This window comes from Coloeus monedula, assembly GCF_965178545.1.
Source record: "Coloeus monedula genome assembly, contig: HAP1_SCAFFOLD_80, whole genome shotgun sequence".
NCBI lineage: Eukaryota > Metazoa > Chordata > Aves > Passeriformes > Corvidae > Coloeus > Coloeus monedula.
The window spans coordinates 144,362-163,561 of record NW_028120818.1 but is presented as its reverse complement, the minus strand read 5'-3'; the positions used below and the strand labels follow the sequence as shown (position 1 = coordinate 163,561).

At 55.9% G+C, this 19,200-nt stretch overlaps 1 pseudogene across 1 annotated transcript in view; it reads left to right on the top strand.

The window, feature by feature from the left end:
* The first annotated feature begins 200 nt into the window (after positions 1–200).
* Positions 201–19,200, top strand: part of LOC309585599 (olfactory receptor 14J1-like) — a 33,607-nt pseudogene continuing 14,607 nt past the window's right edge. The window contains exon 1 of the transcript in view: positions 201–1,102. The product of the transcript in view is annotated as an olfactory receptor 14J1-like (transcript). The remainder of the gene's footprint in view (positions 1,103–19,200) is intronic.

Genomic DNA, 19,200 nt, shown 5'->3' with positions numbered 1-19,200 from the left:
CATGGGCACAGCCCCTGCTCGTCACAGCAACGGGGCCAGATCCCAGCAGAGCTCCAGGCACGGGGCTGAGGGAAGGGCTCTGAGAAAAGGAAAACTGGGGGGCAGGGCCAGGAGAAAGGGCTTGGACATTGCTCAGCAAAGTCTCCCCTGACTCCTCACTGTCTCGTCCTTCAACAGCACTCCATGGCCAGAGGCTCAAAATGTGCAACAGCAGCTCCATCAGCCCCTTCCTCCTGCTGGCATTGGCAGACACGCGGCAGCTGCAGCTCCTGCACTTCTGCCTCTTCCTGGGCATCTCCCTGGCTGCCCTCCTGGGCAGCGGCCTCATCATCAGCGCCGGAGCCTGCGGCCAGCACCTGCACAGCCCCATGTTCTTCTTCCTGCTCAGCCTGGCCCTCACCGACCTGGGCTCCATCTGCACCACTGTCCCCAAGGCCATGCACAATTCCCTCTGGGGCACCAGCCACATCTCCTACTCAGCATGTGCTGCTCACGTGTTTTTCTTTCTGTTCTTCCTCTCAGCAGAGGATTTCCTCCTCACCATCATGTGCTACGAGCGCTACGTGTCCATCTGCAAAGCCCTGCACTACGGGACCCTCCTGGGCAGCAGAGCTTGTGCCCACATGGCAGCAGCTGCCTGGGCCAGTGCCTTTCTCTACGCTCTCATGCACACGGCCAATACATTTTCCCTGCCCCTGGGCCAGGGCAATGCCCTGGGCCAGTTCTTCTGTGAAATCCCACACATCCTCAAGCTCTCCTGCTCCAAATCCCACCTCAGGGAACTTGGGCTCATCACTGTCAGTGCCTGTTTGCTCTTTGGCTGTTTTGTGTTCATTGTTTTCTCCTATGTGCAGATCTTCAGGGCTGTGCTGAGGATCCCCTCTGAGCAGGGCCGGCACAAAGCCTTTTCCACGTGCCTCCCTCACCTGGCCGTGCTCTCTCTGTTCCTCAGCACTGTTATGTTTGCCCACCTGAAGCCCCCCTCCATCTCCTCCCATCCCTGGATGTGGCCCTGTCAGTTCTGTACTTGGTGGTGCCTCCAGCCCTGAACCCCCTCATCTACAGCCTGAGGAACCAGGAGCTCAGGGATGCCCTGAGGAAAGTGAGGACTGGATACTTTTCACAAGTTAAAATCTTTCTATTTCCTTCTGCCATGCGAGGAAAATTATGACTAGGATGCTTCTCAGAAGCAATAAACTCTCTCTTTTCTGCTCCAGAACCTTCAGAATGTAACTCTTTACAATCTTGGCCTCTTTTTCCTCTTTGTCCATATTTTCATTGGTGCTTTTTCTTATTCTTTTTCTGGTGTTATTCTGCTTTTTATAAAGTACTGTAGTACTACTCCTTGCATTTCTGCATGAACATCTACCTTTCTTTTGAAACACAAAGACTTTCAGGAGGCTTCTTCCCTGTGCATTTGAATCAAAACAAGGGGCTGTCCTGACCTTTGTGTCCAAGGTTTGTTCCTCAGCCCTTCTCTGGCTCTGCAGGGGCAGTGCCTGTGGGCAGAGCTGGAGGGAAGAGACTCCCAGCACAGCAGCACGGCCAGGGACAATGGCCCAGCCTCTTCCCACCTCTGCTCTTCCCAGCTCCACACTCCCTTTCCCAGCCCTTCTGAGGGTGCAAGGCTGGAGTGCTCGGGCAGCTCGGTCACTGTCCTGCTGCGTGTCCGTGCTGTGAGCACAGGCAGGGACAGGCCACGGGCACTGCTGGGACACAGCCGGGCTCCAGCACAGCAGCTCCATCAGCAAAGGGCATCTCCTGGGGCCAGGGCAGGAAGGCTTTGCTCTCCTCCAGAGCTGCTGTCAGGAATGTGCCCCAGGAATGCCCTGGCAAAGCAAACCCCAGTGCCCAGGGGCAGGGGGGAGTGTGCAGGGGGGGCAGGCAGCAGTGTCCTGGCACTGCCAGAGCTCCTGGGATGGACCTGAGGGAGCAGCAGAGCAGGGCCTGGGCTGTGCCTTTGTTCCGGGCACAGCCTGGGAAGGTGCCCAGGGCAAGTGTCCCACACCAGCCCCTGCCACCAGCAATCCCAGCACTGGCCTCTGCCCTCCCCTGCAGGAGGTTGTTTGTCCCTGCACAGAGGGACACCAAGTGACCAGGCCAGCAGTCCGTGTTTGCTGTGTCCTGAGGAGCCTTCAGCAGTGCATCGAGTGGGTGTGGGGAGATGAACCCGAGTGAGCACAAACACCATCAGCAGCACTCGGGGCTGGCACAATTCCAGGGGCACAAACTGTGCCCTGAGGCCACTTCACTCCCAGAGTAATGTCCTCTGGGAAAGCACCTGTTATAAACATATAGTATTGGCTTCTCGCAAAGTATTAAAGTAGATATTATATAATGTTAGAAATGCTTTTTGCTGTGTGGATGTAGTTTTCTCTCGTTTTAGCAAGAATGTTAGCAAGTGTGAGCAAGTAAGATAACCTCCAAGGGAGCAGAGGATGAGGCCCAAGGAGCTGCTAATCAACACTTTGTCCAGAGAACAAAAGGGCCCAAAGGCTGCTCCGCCTGGAGAACGGGCAGCCGGGAGGATCCGAGAGCCGCTATCACCGCTCTGCCCGGGGGGCAAAGAGGCCCAAAGCTGCAATCAGCCCTGACTGTCTGGAGAATTAAGAGATCCACCCCACCATCGACTCTTACCTAGCGGGCCCAACCCCAAGAATCAAAAGAAATAAAACCACAAGGCAGAAGACTACGCATGCTCTAAAAAGGCGGACCCAAGGAGTGGCCATGCAGATCAATTCCTGGAAAAGTTTTAATAGGAATAGAGAACAGACAGTAAAAATGGTATAAAAGAGACTCACCTCGGGCATCAGGTGTGCTCTTGGCAGAGCGCCAAGGCACCTGGCCGTTATCCCTTTGCTTTATTTTAAGTGTCTCTTATTGTCTTTATATTAAACTCTTTAAATTCTAACAGGAGAGTGAACCTCGCTTTTCACAGCACCTGAATTCTTTGCTGGGCTGTGCTGAGAACTGCATGGAGAGAAGTGTCCAGGGCAGGGAGGCTCCAGGGAAAGTGCTCAGGACAGCCAAGGGCTGCACAGAGAGACACCGGAGTGGTGGGTCTGTGGGGAGAAATCACAGCTGCCTCCCTTGGGAATCGCCCCCAGGACCTGGACAGGCCTGTGCTGTGTTCTGGGCACTGACCTGGAACCGAGGGATGTGGAAAAGGCCTCTGGTGTCAGGGACGTTGGGAAGGCTGGGCAGGCACTGGCATTTGTCCCTCAGGGATTCCATGAGGGTCCTGCCAAGATGAGCTCTGCTCCTCCTTGGAGCCCTTCATGGGCACAGAGGGCTGAGAGACCTTTCCAGGACAGGCTCAGGCCAAGGAGCCCTTGAGTCTCTCAGCCCCCCGTCGGTGCCTGCTGGAATTCAATCCCCCTCCCCATCCCGCAGCAGCCCCGCATTTCCCTCCTCCAGCCTTGCTCTCCAGCACAGCCACGGGGGCTCTTCGGGCTCTCGGCTTTTCCTGCAGCCACCGAGGCCAGCTGAGCTCTGCCTTCCCCACACTCAGCCCTGCCCAGCGCAGGCAATGCCCAGAAATTCCCTGTGTGTCCCTGGCCTTGCTGTCAGCCCCGGCAGCGGCTCCGTGGCCCCTCTGTGCCCCGCTGCCCCAGCCATGGTGCCCCAGCCCCTGTGCAGGCCCAGCCCAGGACAGGAGCGCTGCGGGTGGGAACGGCCCCTGGGCCCTGCTGCCCACAGCAGCCTTGGGGCTCTGCGCTGTTGAGCTTTGGACGGGGTACCCTTCCTTCCCGGACCAGGGTGAGAGAGCAGAGGAGGCTGCTGTTCTGCTGAGTTCTGTATTTCATAGTCTCACAGCTTTCTTGAAGGCAGAGTTCAAAGGGGGTTACATGATAAAGGCAAGCAGCAACAGCAACAACAGGCAAAACAGCTTCTTCTTCTTCTTCTGTATGCTCTATATGCTTTATATGCTCTATATGCTCTATACTCTATATGCTCTAGACTCTATATTTTTTCTTGCAGAAGTGTGGATTATATTTGTTAATTGACCAATAAGATTAACACACGATTCCAGTTTTCCTTTTCTTAACCGATCCTGGTCTAATTCTAACAGTCGTAAGCCTCACACCAGTGTTACACAGGTATTACACAGATTTGTGGATGCAGTTTCTATCAGCTCTTACTGTTTACGTGAACGCTCTATCTAAAAAATGTGAACAGTGTCATTCTATCCATATTTTGTCTAAAGTAAAGAATTCTGTGAAAAGGTAACCCTGCTGCAGTAAGAACTGTGTTTAAGGTCTCTGCTGCAGCTTTTCAATGTTTAAGGCACTTAGCATATATTTCTACTAAAGGTTAAAAAATCTGTATTTCTATTTCACTTTGGTGTGACTTCATGTATCTCAGCTTGTCCAAAGGTTTTAATTCAACCCCTGTGCTTTGGCTTCCCTCTGGGCCTGAGTCCAGAGGAGCTTTCACTTCAACAAAACAGAACACTTACAGGAAAAGTAAATGGAGTGGGAACTCATGAGAGATTGAATTTTCTCTGATTCAACTCAAGGATTGATGCCATAGACTTCTGAGTGGAAGAATAATTAATTCATTCTCCTTGAGACAATAAATCAAGAGAATAAATTAGACTTTTGTATCAGGTATGAGTGAAGAGATTGCATCCAACACAAGTTTTTCCTGTAGGATTTTTATTTTATTTTTTATTTTCTCAGGAGATTGTATCAAGGCAGAAGAATTAAATTCAAGATATTTGTAGCAAAGAGATCTCTGCTGAACTGATTGTTCCAAATAAACATATCCCTTACCCCATATTTCCATGACCAGAAGTTTTTCTAATTTTGGACTCTAGTATATTGTACTGTATGTGTATTCAGAATACTTTGCAACAGTTAAATTTGCTTAAATTTCATTTCAGACATTTACTTAATTTTAAGAATTTGCCTCATTTCAGCCATCTTTTAAAAAGTATTTTCACACTTTCATTTTTTTTGTCTGTTACCTTTTCAGTGAGGAGGACCATCATTTGGGTTTTCTCTTGGTACCTCACTAATGCACTCTGAGAGCCATGTTCTGTGTTATTAATGTAGTAGTGATCCGGGGTTCATGGATGGCTACTGCAGGAAACTTGATGGCCAGTAGTGAAAACAGCAAAAATAATGATGAGAGGAGCCACAGACGTTCTGCTGTCTGAGAACTGTGAACTGCCAAAATCAAAAAGGTCAGTGCTCTTCTGGTTCAGAATGCCCTTCAGTTGGAGCTGGAACATACTTTGGGCTAAGAGCCTGAGCACAAGAGGCTGTAGCACCTATTTGGTTCAGCAGTTCCCTATTGCCCTACTCCATACTCCACTGCATTCCAGCATGTGATTTGCTGAGCTGTAGACTGTCCCTGAGTGGTGTGATTGCCTGGAATGCTTGAAAATTTGGCTTCACATTCCTCCGTTTCTTTTCAGCATTTTCTCTGTTGCCCTCGTTGCCTCACACCAGCCCCTGTTTTACTTCTAGATGGAGAACAAGGTTACAAACTACAACTTCTCTTCCTATGTACTTAGAGGGGTTCTCACCTGTAATAATAAATGAAATAGGTTTCATTCCTTTTGATTCCTCCTGGTATGATGCAAAGAAAGGAAAGGTAGCTGGAACTATGGCTTTTTCGGGTGGCTGTTATACCAGAGCCCTGCATCTGTATTAGGGATATTCGTGTTGGCCAGACTGTCTCAGCAGAAAGAGGGAGGAGTGCAATATTAATGTCAGGAGCTCATCCCTGTCCGTGATTTATTAAAAGAAGCCTAGCTTCATGTCTTAGGCCCTGAATGAAATACCTGCAGTTTGGCTGCCTGAGTTTGTATCTATGGATCCCACTTCTGTGCAATGTCTGAAGGCCAGGGAACTGCCTTTGTTACCTCTCCTACTGGCACTGCTACAGGAGAAGGAAAGAAATCCAACTAATTTTGAATCAGCTAACGTGTCCCTTTTGGATACAGAATTCACTGAGAGCCATAAATACAGTGTGTGGCTTTAATAAAGCACAAATGTGAATTTTAAACCACACCTGGCATTGATGTTGCTTGGACTGAATGTGTGCACAGCCCAATGTTTCTCCTCATTGTCCCTGTTATGAATTTCTGCCATTTTTCCTCTTCATTCCTGTCTGAACAAAAGCAGACTTTGTGCCACTGAGTTGAGAACGTTATAAATAAGGTATGTAATTCGTGCTATTATGTATAAAATTGGAGTGTAATCAGACCCTACAGAGACCGAGTTTCAAAATCCCTTCAGCAGCCTGGCTGAGAGAAAAATTTCACAACACTAAAAGAAGTTCTCTCACAATAAGTGAGGATTCCACCCAGGTGGGGTTAGATCTTATCACCGGGACATTTGCACCATAACGACTTGATTGCCACCTTCTGATATCTACATCTCATCTGATAAGGAATCGGACATCCCGGGAACTAAAAATAACTGTTCCAGGAAGAAGAGATGGCCCATTCATCAGCAGAAATGGCCCACTCATCACCCAGGATGGACAATTCCTGGGATCCAGGAAAGGCTTTGTGCAGCCCAACTCCGGGACAAGAAAACTTCATGAATATGCTAAAATGACGAGAAGAATAGAATTAATTCGGACTCTGCCCAAAAAATGTATAAGAAGGGACCAACCAAAGCAGCATCCGTGAACTTGGGAGGTCTGGTGCGACTGAGATCAGATCTATGCGTGTTCACCCAGCTCCGACCCCGGGCTCGGAGCTGCTTTTCTCCATCGTGGCTTTTAAAACCGATATTTCGGTCACATAATAAATGTCATTTCTTTATAAATTTTGATTGGGCAATTTTGTTTATCTTAAGAACATCCTTCTCAGGCATCAGGAAACTGCCCCATCTCTTTGTTCACCATCTCGAGTGCTTTTCTCACTCAGAGAGGATGGTAACACCACAGGGATTTGTGTACTGACTCTGAGCAGCAAGCTTTGGCCCTGGTGAAGCTGAAGGACCATAAGGCAAGGCAGGAATTTGTTAAGAAGTTCTCACTAATCCCTGGATTTGAAGGAATGATGGAATAAATGGCAAACCTTTTGCTTCAGGCACTGGAGCAGATGATTTTTCTAACAAATAATATTGGTTTGAGCGTTACTGAGCTCATTCACCTTGTGAGGGATTTTTTCTTTAAAAAAACATTGATTTCTTTGTACCTTAACTGCACAGCTTTTGAACAGCTGGGTGCTTTTGTGTTCCTTCTCCCGTTTATGATGTCAGTGTGCTTTTTACTGCATATCCAAGAACAGCTTTTAATTTTTCTCATTTTTAGCTTCACTTCCTAGTTTTTACAGTTAAGTGCATTTTTTATGTTGTAGGTCACCTGTCACATTTCCCTCGGGCAGTATCTGTACACTGCAAGTGATTCAACCTCTCTCTTTCTGTTCCATCTCATGCTAATGGCTGGGAGATGTTATCTGGGTTAGCCAGGCTAAGGAACATCCTGTTCTTGCTTGATTTTCTTGAGCTGAGAACCTTCTGGCTATCTCACTGCTCCTTGGAGTATTATGTTGCTCTGGGTTCTGCAGATAGTTATCTGAGGTGTGAACTGGCCAGATGAGTTGCTGCCCTTTGTAAATGGCTCTGTTTAAATTTCTGTGCTATCTTGGACACCGCTTAAGGTGTTGGGTCCCTCTTGCCTCAGGTGCTGTAAATGGGAAGATGAGAAATTCCTTCCCATCACTGATGAAAGTCCTGGCCAACCTCTGTATAAGGGGAGATCTGTAATGTGATGAATTTCCTTTGCTGCAGTGTCTGTGCCAGGCTTTTCTCCCTTGTGTTTGATCGTTTATAACATACACAGATACATGTTTTACTTAGGGAAAATCTGGGAGCATGGTGTGTTCATAGCTACTCGGTAACATATTTTCAGTATATATAACACGTGAATGGAAAAGGGGAAGTGCAGCACAATGAGTGTGTTTTGGGTATCTCCTGCAGATGTTGAATCTGGCCATAAGAAGAGATTTCTAAGAAAGTTTTATTAATGAACGTTGCATCATTGCTTTTTTTATGCTTGCAGCTGCTCAGAGGGAAGGAAAGTCCCACGTCTCTCTTACACTTGTTGAAACACAGCATGATTTGTTGGTGTATATAAATTTAAGCTAGCTATTTCTCATTTGACTTCATTTTGCTTTGTGCCAAGGTCCTCTGGAGTAACTGAAACAAAAGTAAAATGCCTGTTCTGATGGAATGATTGAATAAAATGTAAAAGGATAGCAACAGTCAAATTAGATCCCCTTGCTGCTCATTGCCAGGAAGAGCTGGTTCATTAAACCAAAGCAGGATGGAAGTGATGAGCAATGTGCTTGCTTAAAGGATTCCTCCCTTGAGAGGGTGATGGTGTCACCTGGATCCTTGAGATCATCATCTGCTGCTTGCTGACTGCCTCTGAGGAACAAGCCTCAATGTCATCTTACCTGTCTGTGACCCATCGGCCTCGGGAAACAGCTGCTTTCTCTCATGCTGCACTGGTTTGGAAAGGAAGGAAGAGGCAGGAAAATTGTGACTTTCACCTGTGTGAGTACTTTGGTGGGAACAAGATTGTGTCTTTCTATGTAAGAAAGTGTGTGTGTGTCTCTCTTAAAAAGTCTGGTGCTTGTTATCTTTGCTAAGCAATTGCAAAGAACCAATGAAATAGAGAGACAGTGTTGTGGTGGATATTAACTTTTAATGAGCTTACAGAATAGAGCCTTTCATAATCGGAATTCCTTAGCTCTACAGAGATAATGAAAATAAGAATGTAGTGAAGTTGCTATATACACTAGCAGATGATTTCCAAACACTGAAACCCAAAGGATTTAAAATTTATTCTGCTAAGAAATTGCTTGGGACATGCAACTCTTGGACAGGAACTACATTTCATACTAAGTAGACATCATCTGGTTATGTTGAAATGTAAAGACTCAATTGGGGTCTTGCAGAAAGCAGTGGTAGAAGTACTGTTGGCTTTGCTAAACGCAGACCTGGGGCAGTGGGAACTATCCTGGTGCTGGCAGACAACAAGGTCTGCATGGAGGCGGGGGTGGGGGAAATCACGGGTAGGGCTTGGCCCCAGTATTTTCAGAACTATAAAGGACTTGGAATGGCCTGGGAAATTCTGTTCCGGGTAGAGCTGATGATGGGATGGGTCAGCATTTAGGAAATGCTGATTAAATGAAGGGCACGCAGGGAGTTGAAGACATTGTGTTAAGGTGAGGAACAAGACCGGGACACCGCGCTGGGGCCCCGCGCACTTTTCCAGCCCGGCCGCCCCCACGGGCCGGGCCCCGCGGCTCCCGCTGCCGCCCCCCAGCACGGGGCTGTGTCCCAGACCCCACGGTCCAGCCCGAGGGTTGGGGGCGGCAGCGGAGCTGCTGGACGGAGCTTCCAGCCCCGCCAGCCGCAGCTCCGATCCCTTGGGCCGTGACGCCGGGGACGGGTGTCCGTCGGCACTCGGGGTCTGTCAGCTTTTGCAATGCAGAGGGAGAAACTGAGTCCCAAGGGGTGTCGGTTTCCATCAATCGCTATTTCTCCTCTCTTTTCCATGACGGATTTCACAGCGCTTCCTTTCGCCCCAGAGATTTGGAAAACAAAATTCCCGGCTGCCCCGGATCCCTGCAGCTCTCCACAGCTCCAGCCTCGTCCCTCCTCTCCGTTTCCTTCTCTCCAGTCTCTCCCGCCTGGCCCTGCCGGCTCGGAGGAAGGAGATTCCCCCGGCACCCCCTGCCTCCTCCTCCTGTCCCGTGGGGCGCAGTTGGTGCTTCTGGAGCCGCCTGCCCGCGCAGCCGGACCCGCCCTGCGGCCGCTCAGCGCTGCAGCCGAGGGAATGAATTGCAGGCACCGCTGCGCTGGGCTGGCCCTGGCCGGGTGCCCGGGGCCACCAAAGCCGCTCTGGCACTCTGCTCACAGCTGCAGCACACAGAGCACTGAAGGAAAGGCTCGTGGGCTGGGATCGGGGCAGGGAGAGTACACTCATTGCTCACTGCCAGGGCCACAACAGACCCAAGCTGGGGAAATTAATGGAATTTATTTCCAAACCAATCACACCAGGACAAGGAGAACTAAAACAAATCCTAAAGAAACACCTTCCCCACCCCTCCCTCCTTCCCGGGCTCCCAGTCTCCGCCCGCAGTCCCTCCTCTGCCCTCCCTGCACGGCAATCGTGTCACCAGCCATGAACTTGGCTTTTGCCTCATCCCGGGATCTCTTCCCGGACAGGAAGAACTTTCCCCAGCACAGATTCAGGCTGTGGCAGCCTTTGAGGCTCAGGGTGTTTCTCCTGCAGCTCCTTGCAGGTCTCCTCTCCCCGTGCCGGCTCTCCTGCGCCACAGAACTCTGCCGGCTGCAGCTTTGCAAATGTCAGGTCCAGGTCTGGATGTTCCTGCACGATTTGCTCGAGGTCCTTGGGGGCTGCATCCGATCCACTGTTGTTGTGTTCCCCCTCGGCACGGAGCCCATGGATCTGATGGCCCCTGGCCAGGGCCTGGCACAGGAGGTGGAACCTGGGTGCTGCTGCAGCGGCGCCGGGGGAGCCCCAGGACTCGCTGTGGCCGCTGTGGCAGCCGCAGCACAGCCCGTTCCCAGCGAGGAGCCCAGGGCTCCGTGGGGCTCTGCAGGACCTCGGCCCTGGGGCTCGTCTGCATCAGCCCGGGCAGCTGGGCTGGACTTGGCTTCCTTTGTGTCTCTGGCTGCCCTGGCACAGCAGCTGCCCAGCGCCCAGGGGACAGCAATGGGAGCGGGGCAGGTCGGGGTGAGCTTCAGTGTCTGTGCCCGGCAGAAATGCCAAAGCCTTCCCTAAGGAGCAGCGAGTGCTGCCAGAGCACAGGATGCTGCTGCTGCTGCTGCTGCTGCTGAGCACGGGACGGCCCCAGGGCTGATGCCAGACAAAGCCGGGATGGGAGCCACAAACAACGGGAGGAGGGGGGGAGGGGCAGGAGAGGACGAGGAAGAGCGAGGGGGGAGGGCGGATGGAGGAGCAGGAGCGGGAGGAAGAGGAGAGATAAAAGGGGAGGGGCGGGAGGAAGAGGAGAGATAAAAGGGGAGGAGCGGGAGGAAGAGGCAGGACAGAGGAGGCAGGAAGAGGAGCCTCCACGTGCATCCATCGCTCTCTGTGTCCGCAGCTCTCGGCCTCGCTCCCCCCATCCCGCAGGTGACCGGGTAGGGACAGCTCGCCCCAAATATCTTGGGCAGTCACTGGGGTTATTTTTGGGAGAGGGGATTTTTGGAGCTTGGAGGACTCCAGCACCGAGCCCCAAATATCTTTGTTGGTTCCTGGGGGAAGGGGGTTTGGTGGGGCGGGGGGGGGAGGCGGATGTTTGGATCTTACAGGGCTCCAAATGTGAGTCGGAAATGCCCCTTGGGGGATATTGGGGAGCCCCCGGCACGCGGGGTTTTTGGGGTCCCGGTGGCGGCTGCCGGGAGAAATGGGATGGGGCGGGATGGGGCCCGGGAAGGGTGGGGTGTGGATTGGGGGGTGGGATGAAGTGTGGCGGAGGGGGATGGGCGGGATGGGGCCTGGGCTGAGGCAGCCGAAGGTTGGGGATGATGAGGCCGGGGGGACCCCACTCCTGAGGGGCGTGCGGGGTATCCGGCAGCTCGGAGGGAGTTTTGGGGCACCCCTAATCCTGAGGGGGTGGTGCCGGCAGCGGGGGACACGTGGCTCCGGCAGCTCTGGCCCCAGCTGAGCCCCCCCCGCCGCCAGCGCCCCCCGGAGCGGAATTTGGGGAGGGGGAGGTGGGGGCGGCCAGGCCGGGCCCCCCCGCGCTGTCCCGGCGGGGGCCGAGTGCGGGCGGGAGCCCCGCGGGGCCCGGCCCTGCCCGGGCACGGCTGATGCCGCCCGCCCGCGCTCCGCACTGGTCCGGACTGGTGCTCCCAGTGCCGTGCGGGGCGGGGCCGCTCTGGGGACCCCCCAGGGCACAGCGCGGCTGCTTTGGGGCTGTGGGCAGCGCCCGGCGCTGGGCATGGGGCGTGTGGGGGCAGCTGGGGCCGCACTGGTGGCACTGGTGGTGCTGGGAGCCCCCCCGGCCGCGGGCGAGGAGCTCTGGGATGGGGGGGGGGGGGGGGGGGGGGGGGAAGGGAGACCCGTTTTAAAGAGGGGGAGAGCAGTGAAAAGGGGATCGGACTCCCCAGACTGAGTGGGAGAGGGAACTGAGAGCCCCAAACCAGGTACGTGGGACACGGAGGCTTTGGGGGAAGATGAGAAAGGAGAGGGGGATATCGGAGAGAGGGAGGAAAAAGGGAGTGGGACCCTTCCCCTTCGTGGGGTCCGTTGGTGGATGAGGATTGGGGGATGATGGGAAAAGGGTGGAGGAGGGGAAAGATGGGGGGTGGGACCTCCAGAGGAGTGGGAGGGGTTCTGGAGAAGCCCAAAGTTGCCATCATTGCAGGGGACTGATCTCCTGTGGGAAGAGCTTTGGCCGGAGCACGGAGCTGATCTCCCAGCACAGGATCCAAGTGGGGGAGAAGTCCTGTGTCTGCCCAAGCTTTGCCCAGAGGTGCCATCTCAGAGGAGAGAGACCCTACAGGGGCCAGGAGGGCAGGAAAAGCTTTCATAGGAGCTCCAGCCTCCCCAGACACCAGGGGATCCACACTGGGGAGCCCCTATGGATGCCCAGACTCTGGGAAGGGCTTCACCGTGAGCTCCAAGCCCCTGGAACACCCGTAGGAGCCACCTGGAGGAGGGTCCCTACAAGTTCTCGGCTGCAGGAAGAGCCCCAAGGAGCCCAGGTCCCTCCAGAACCACCACCTGAAGCAGAAGGTGGTGACAACTCTCCATCCCAGGGCCCTGGGAACACTCTGGGGTCTCCGGGCTGACCTCTCCCAACAAGAACTCACAGCAGCCCTCGTCCTGCCCCTAAAATCCCTTGGGATCTCCCATCAGTCTCTGCATTCCCCGCTCCCCTCTCCATCCTGACATGAGACCAGAGGGGTGGAAGTCTCCACCCAGGGTGACCACAACACCCAAGTTTTTATCTCCACCCACCAATTTTGCATCTTTTCCCTTGGCCAGGTTACCCCAGGGCGTGGGAGCAGCCCAGAGCCCTGCACTGCCCATCCCGACCTGTCCTGGCTCCATTCCCATTCCTCCCGTGGGATGTGAGGGGCTTGGGGAACAGGGGAGGAGGGATGGAAGAGAAGAAGGGGGGAAGAAGAAGCAGGAGAAAGGATGGAGAGAGGAGGAGCAGGAGGTGGGATTAGGGAGAAGGAGGAGGACAGATGAAGGAAGACGAGAAGAAGGTGGAGGAAGAGGAGGGAGCTCGTGGGTCCAGCGGTCCCAGAATTTGCAGGCCCCTCACCCCAAGGAGCATCGACCCCCCCATCCCACAGGTGATGGGGAGGGGGAGCTTGGCCCAAATATCCTGGGGAGTCCCTGGGCCAGTGTTTGTGGGGGGGATGTTTGGATCTTGCAGGAGTCCAGAGCTGAGCTGTAGGTGCCCCTTGAGGGGATACTGGGGGGTCCCCAGGCGGTGTTTTTGGGGGGTCCCTGTGCTGGCTGCTGGCAGAGCCTCAGTGGGGGGTGATGGGATGTCAGGTCCACCCCATGCTGGTGGGTCAGGCACGGCCACCTCCAGCCCGGAGCCAGGGGGCTGCGGGACCCCTTGGGAGAGCCGGAGGGGGAACCTCGGGAGCCCCAGAGTGGGACGAGCAGAGAGGGGCAGTACCGGGAGCAGGGGAGCCCCGGCAGTCTGGAGGAGCGAACCCCTGTGACCCCCAGGGCCCCAAAGTGGGGAGCCCAGAGAGGGGGGAGCGCCGCCATTCGCGGGACCCTCAACAGCCTGGAGAGGGACAGGGGGGACTCCTTGGACCCCCTGCACCCCGAAGCAGAGAATAAGGGGAGAAGGGACCTGGGGACCCCATAACCCCCAGCATCCCTAAGTGGGGAGACCAAAGAGGGGAGCTGTTGGATTCCTGGGACTCCCAGCAGCCTGGGGAGGGTGGAGACCAAGGAGAGAGGGGGACCCCAATAAAAGAGGGACCCCAGCAGCTGGGACAGGGGGGAACCCGCAAACACCAAAGGGGAGAGACCAGAGACAGGGAACTGCTGAGAGGCTTTTTCAGAGCAGATTTTTATGGACACACAGTGCCCAGTGACTTCTAGAGATGGACTTGGGCAGAGGGACCTTCAAACTCAATGTGCTCATCTCTTGTTTTCCTCCAAACCAGGATTTCCCATTCCCAACCCTTGGCCAGATGAAGGAGGAGGCTGTGAGGAAGAGGAAGATGCCCTGGGAGCCCCAGGCAGGTGAGGAGGAAGTCAGTGCCCCTTTCCCCTCTCTCCTGCTCCATCTCCCAGCCCAGCATCGCCCCCGGCTGCAGGACAACCCCGCTGCCGACGCCGTCCTGCCGGGGACGGACTGGGGGGATCTCCTTGCCCTTCTCTGTGGCACGGAGGCAAATCCCATCCTCTCCTTGTCCTTCCTCCCCAGACAAGGAGCTGAGCACGGAGCCCAGGGAGGACAAATCCCCGCGGCAGAACCTGGTGGAAGAGGCCATTTTGAGCGGCTCCACGGCGCAGGAATCCAACGGGGAGGAAAAGCCCCGGAGATCCCGCAGGAGGAGGGGCTGCAAACGCAGCCCAGGGTGCTCTGAGGAGGAAAGACCCACCCTGTGCCGGGAAGGCGGCCGGAGATGCAGCCAGAGGTCAGAGCTGGTGGTTCATGAGCAGCTTCACGATGGGGAGAAGCCCCACAAGTGTGGGGAATGTGGGAAGAGCTTCAGGTGGAGCTCCCACCTGATCATCCACCAGCGCATCCACACCGGGGAGAGGCCCTACGAGTGCTCTGAGTGTGGGAAGAGGTTTCACACCAGCTCCAATCTCCTCCAGCACCAGCGGATTCACACGGATGCGAGGCCCTTCCGCTGCCCTGAATGCAGGAAGGGCTTCAAGCAAAACTCCGCCCTCGTCAGGCACCGGCGCATCCACACCGGGGAGAGGCCCTACGAGTGTCCCGAGTGTGGGAAGAGGTTTCACACCAGCTCCAGTCTTCTCTTGCACCAGCGGATTCACACGGATGACAGACCCTTCTGCTGCCCCGACTGCAGGAAGGGATTCAAGCAAAACTCCCACCTCATCACCCACCGGCGCATCCACACCGGGGAGAGGCCCTACGAGTGTCCCAAGTGTGGGAAGAGCTTCTCACAGAGCTCTACCTTGACCCAACACCAACGGAGGCACCGCTAAGGGAAGCCCTGCGAGTGCCCCGACTGTGGCAAGAGCTTTGTCCTCTGCTCCAACTCCATCTCCCATCAGAGGAGCCACGTTTGGCAGAGCCCTGGTGACCCACATTCCCTGTGATCCAGGTTGGGAAGAGCCCTGGCTGGTGCTCTCCACGTTCTCCTGGATCCCTGTAGGCACCTGGGTGAACGCAGGGGCAGGAACATCCATCGGGACTCAGATCAACATTGGAGATTCATTGGGAAGAGCTGATTTTTTACCTTTACACCCTAAATTTTCATCCGCTCTGTCCAATTGTTTTCTCTGGTGGTATCAAGCAACCCTGGATGATCTTGGAGATCTTCTGCAGACTAAGTAACTTCTGTGTTAATCCTACTGAAACAACCAAAATTGGGGTAAAAATAAAGAAATTAAACAAAGAGATCTAAAGTTCCACCATTTTACCAGAATTTGGGGGTGAATTTGGGGTTCAGGGGAATATTTGGGAGGATCTGAGTGTTGTGGGGTCTGAAGCTGGGCAGATTGGGGCCACAATCTTGTAGTTGGGCTGACAAAACATGTTCACCTGAGCCCATCTGTTCTCCAGGAATTCCAGTTGTCTGTTCCAGTCCCTGGCCTGGGTCTCCCCCTTTGGGTTGTGACCTCCCAAGTGCCCAAATCGCTGCTGAAGTGCCTGAGCTGCTCTGGGCTGTGGATGTTCCTGTGCCCCAGCCTGTCCTGGTCAGTGCCATGGTGGGTGGAAGGGTGTCTGGGGGCTCCTTGGGGGACTGGGAGGGGCTTTTGTGTCTCTTGAGGGCATTGGTGGTGCTTGGAGGGGCCTTTTGGGGTGGTCTCTGAGAGAGTTTTGGTGATCTTGGCTGGGCTGTGTGGCTTGGAGAGAATTTTGTGGTTCTTGGGGTCATTTATGATGCAGGGAGTGGTTGGGGGAGTTCCTGGCCAGGAGCTGTGGGGTGGTTTGAGGGGTCTGGGAGTGGCTGTGGGGCTGGGAGGGGGTTTTAGGGCAGTTGTGCTCTCTCCCCCAGACCCCCAAAGCTGCCACCAGACCCCACCCCCAAGATGCTGCTGGGGGTCGGGGGCTTCATGTTGGGGTTCATCTTCCTGGTGCTGCGGGAGAAGGTGGGGGAGCGTCCCCAGGGGCCGTGTGTGTCCCCCCAGAGCAGGTGTGACCCCCCCATCCCGGTGTCATCCCCGTTTCCCTGCCCACAGGGCTCCTGAGCCAGCCCCTGCTGCCCCGGGAGGGAATTTGGGGAGGGAGCAGAGGGGGTGCGCAGCCCCCGCCGGGGGATGACCCCGGCCCAGCGCCCTTCGTTCAGCACCGAGCTGGGCTTGGGGCCGCAGGAGGAAGAGGCCGATGGGAAGCAGATCCTGCAGGGGGGACAGGGCTTGGGCTCAGGGCAAGGTCCTGCCCTGCACACCTGGCTCACGTGTGAGCCTGCCCCGGGAAGGGAGCGGGACATTGCCATCCCCACGGATCAGGGCTGGGAGCAGCGCTGGGAGCACGGACATGGAAATCCTGGGAGCCACTGGGACCGCCCTGGGGGGTGAATGATCCCCCCCAGCACCTTTCCAGGCCGCCCTGCGAGCTGAGAAATGCTCGCTGGGCCTCGGCCTTGGCCAAGAGCCCCCGGGCTCAGCTGCTCTGAGCTCAGGCGCTGCCGGCTCCCGCAGCCCGCCCAGGGCCGCCCTGCCCGTGCCGGGGCTGTGCTGGAATTCTCTGCTGCTGCTGGGCCACTCGGGGGCTCTGGCCCAGCAGGAAAGGTGACCCTGAGCCAGGAGCTTTCCTTGGCCGCAGCAAAGCCTCGGCACGGAAAGACCTTCCCAGCGCTGGGCCCTGGGCCGGGAGGGATTGTGCCACCAGAGCTGTCCCTCCATTTCTTCTGCCAGGCAGCTTTAGCACAGGAAAAGTGGAGAAGCCAGAGCTGCCTCTCAGCTTTCCGCAGTCCTGCAGAGGAATCCTGTGTGGGAAGCAGCCTGGGAACAGGGTTGAGGTGCCAGGGCAGGGGAATTGAGAGCCCTTTCCTCCGCCGTGGGCCCAGGCTCTGGCCCTTGCCCTTTGCAATGGCCCTGCAGCTGCCAGAGGGGCCTTTTTGGCTCAGCTGAGAGCAGTCCTGCTGCAAGGCTGTCCTCGAGCTGCTTGGGCTGCACATGTGCCCAGGGAATGCTCATTGCTTGCAGTCTCAGGCGCTGTGGGTGTGCAGGTGTAACTACTGCAGGAGGGAACAGCTCTGCTGGGGGCAGTTCTCTTTTTCTTGGTGGTTTTTCTGTTGAAGGAACGTTCCCTGCCAGCTGTGGGCAGAGCTGTGTAGCTGTATGTGCCACTTGTGTGTGGCACTGTGGCTCAGGAGGTGGCCAAGGGGAGCTTGGCCGAGGTGTGGGCAGAGGAATGGCCATCAGGCCAGGCTGGGGGGTCAGCGGCCGGTCAGTTGCGTTGCGTGGCCGCGGCTCTGGAGGCTTGTGTGGGAGCGTGTGCAGGGCTGGAAGGCTGGGGCTGCCGCCGCTGTGTCCCAGAGCCGGGAAGGCCGGGGCTGGCCCGGCCCTGGCCCGGCCCCGCCAGCTCTGGCAGCTGCCGGCGGGGACACAAAGGGCAGCTCCGAGCTGCGGCCGCTGCGCTGCGGCCGCACAAAGGCAGCGCCCGCAGAGCTCCAGGGCAAGGTCCTGGCCCTGGCTCGGGGCTGGGCCGGGGCCAGCGGCAGAAAATCAACTTGCAGCTTGGGCCCCGCAGCAGGGAGGAGCAGCAATTGCTGGCTGAGAGAGACTCTTGCCAAGGGCCTGCGGGGCCGGGCCCCAGGGAACGGCTTCCCGCTGCCCGAGGGCAGGCTGAGATGGGATGTGGGGCAGCAATGGTTCCCTGGCAGGGCGCTCAGGGCCTGGCACAGGCTGGCCCCAGAAGCTGCGGCTGCCCCCGCATCCCTGCAAGTGTCCCAGGCCGGCTCGGCCATTGGGGCTTCCTGCCCAGGAGGGCTGGGCTGGGCTGGGGCTGCTGAGGGCGGGATGGGCTCTGCCTGAGACAGCTGAAGGCTGCGCATGATGAGGCCGGGGGGACCCCGTTCCTCAGTGGGTTCTGGGGTATCCCACATTCCTGAAGGGATGTCAGGGTATGTCCCGTTCCTGAGGCAGTTTTGGGGTCCCCCCAATGCTTCGGGAGAGGTTCTGAGAGGGGGGCTCTGGTACTTGGAAGGGGGACCTATTGTCAGGGATGTGGGGAGCCCATTTTGGGAAGGATGCTGCTGTTTCTGGCAATGTTGAGAGGTTCTGAATGGGCTGTGGGGCCCTGGCTCTCATTTTGGGACTTGAGGTGAGCCCATGGACACAGCAAGGGCTGAGGAGAGGTTCCAAGCTCCCATTTGGGATGGAGGGATTGAGCGGGTGCCTGCAATCAACTCAATGCCAGCCCCAATGTGTCGATGGCAGCCCCAAATGGCTCGATCCGTCAGCCCCAAGGCCCGGCTGTGGGGAGTCAGGAAGCACAGAAGGGGAATTGGTGTCCAGGAGGGGTGGGATGGGATGGGATGGGATGGGATGGGATGGGATGGGATGGGATGGGGTGGGATGGGGATGGGATGGGATGGGATGGGATGGGATGGGATGGGATGGGATGGGATGGGATGGGATGGGGTGGGATGGGGATGGGATTGGATGGGATGGGATGGGATGGGATGGGATGGGATGGGATGGGATGGGATGGGGTGGGATGGGGATGGGATGGGATGGGATGGGATGGGATGGGATGGGATGGGATGGGATGGGATGGGATGGGATGGGATGGGGATGGGATGGGGATGGGATGGGATGGGATGGGATGGGATGGGATGGGATGGGATGGGGTGGGATGGGGATGGGATGGGATGGGATGGGATGGGATGGGATGGGATGGGATGGGATGGGATGGGATGGGATGGGATGGGATGGGATGGGGGTGGCATTGTGGGGGTGGGATGAAGTTTGGGATTGATGGGGTGGTTTGGGCACTTGGAGTGGGGCATTTCAGGAAGGGAAAGAAGGAGCTGCTTTTGGGGAGGCTCCTGCTGCTTTTTGACAATT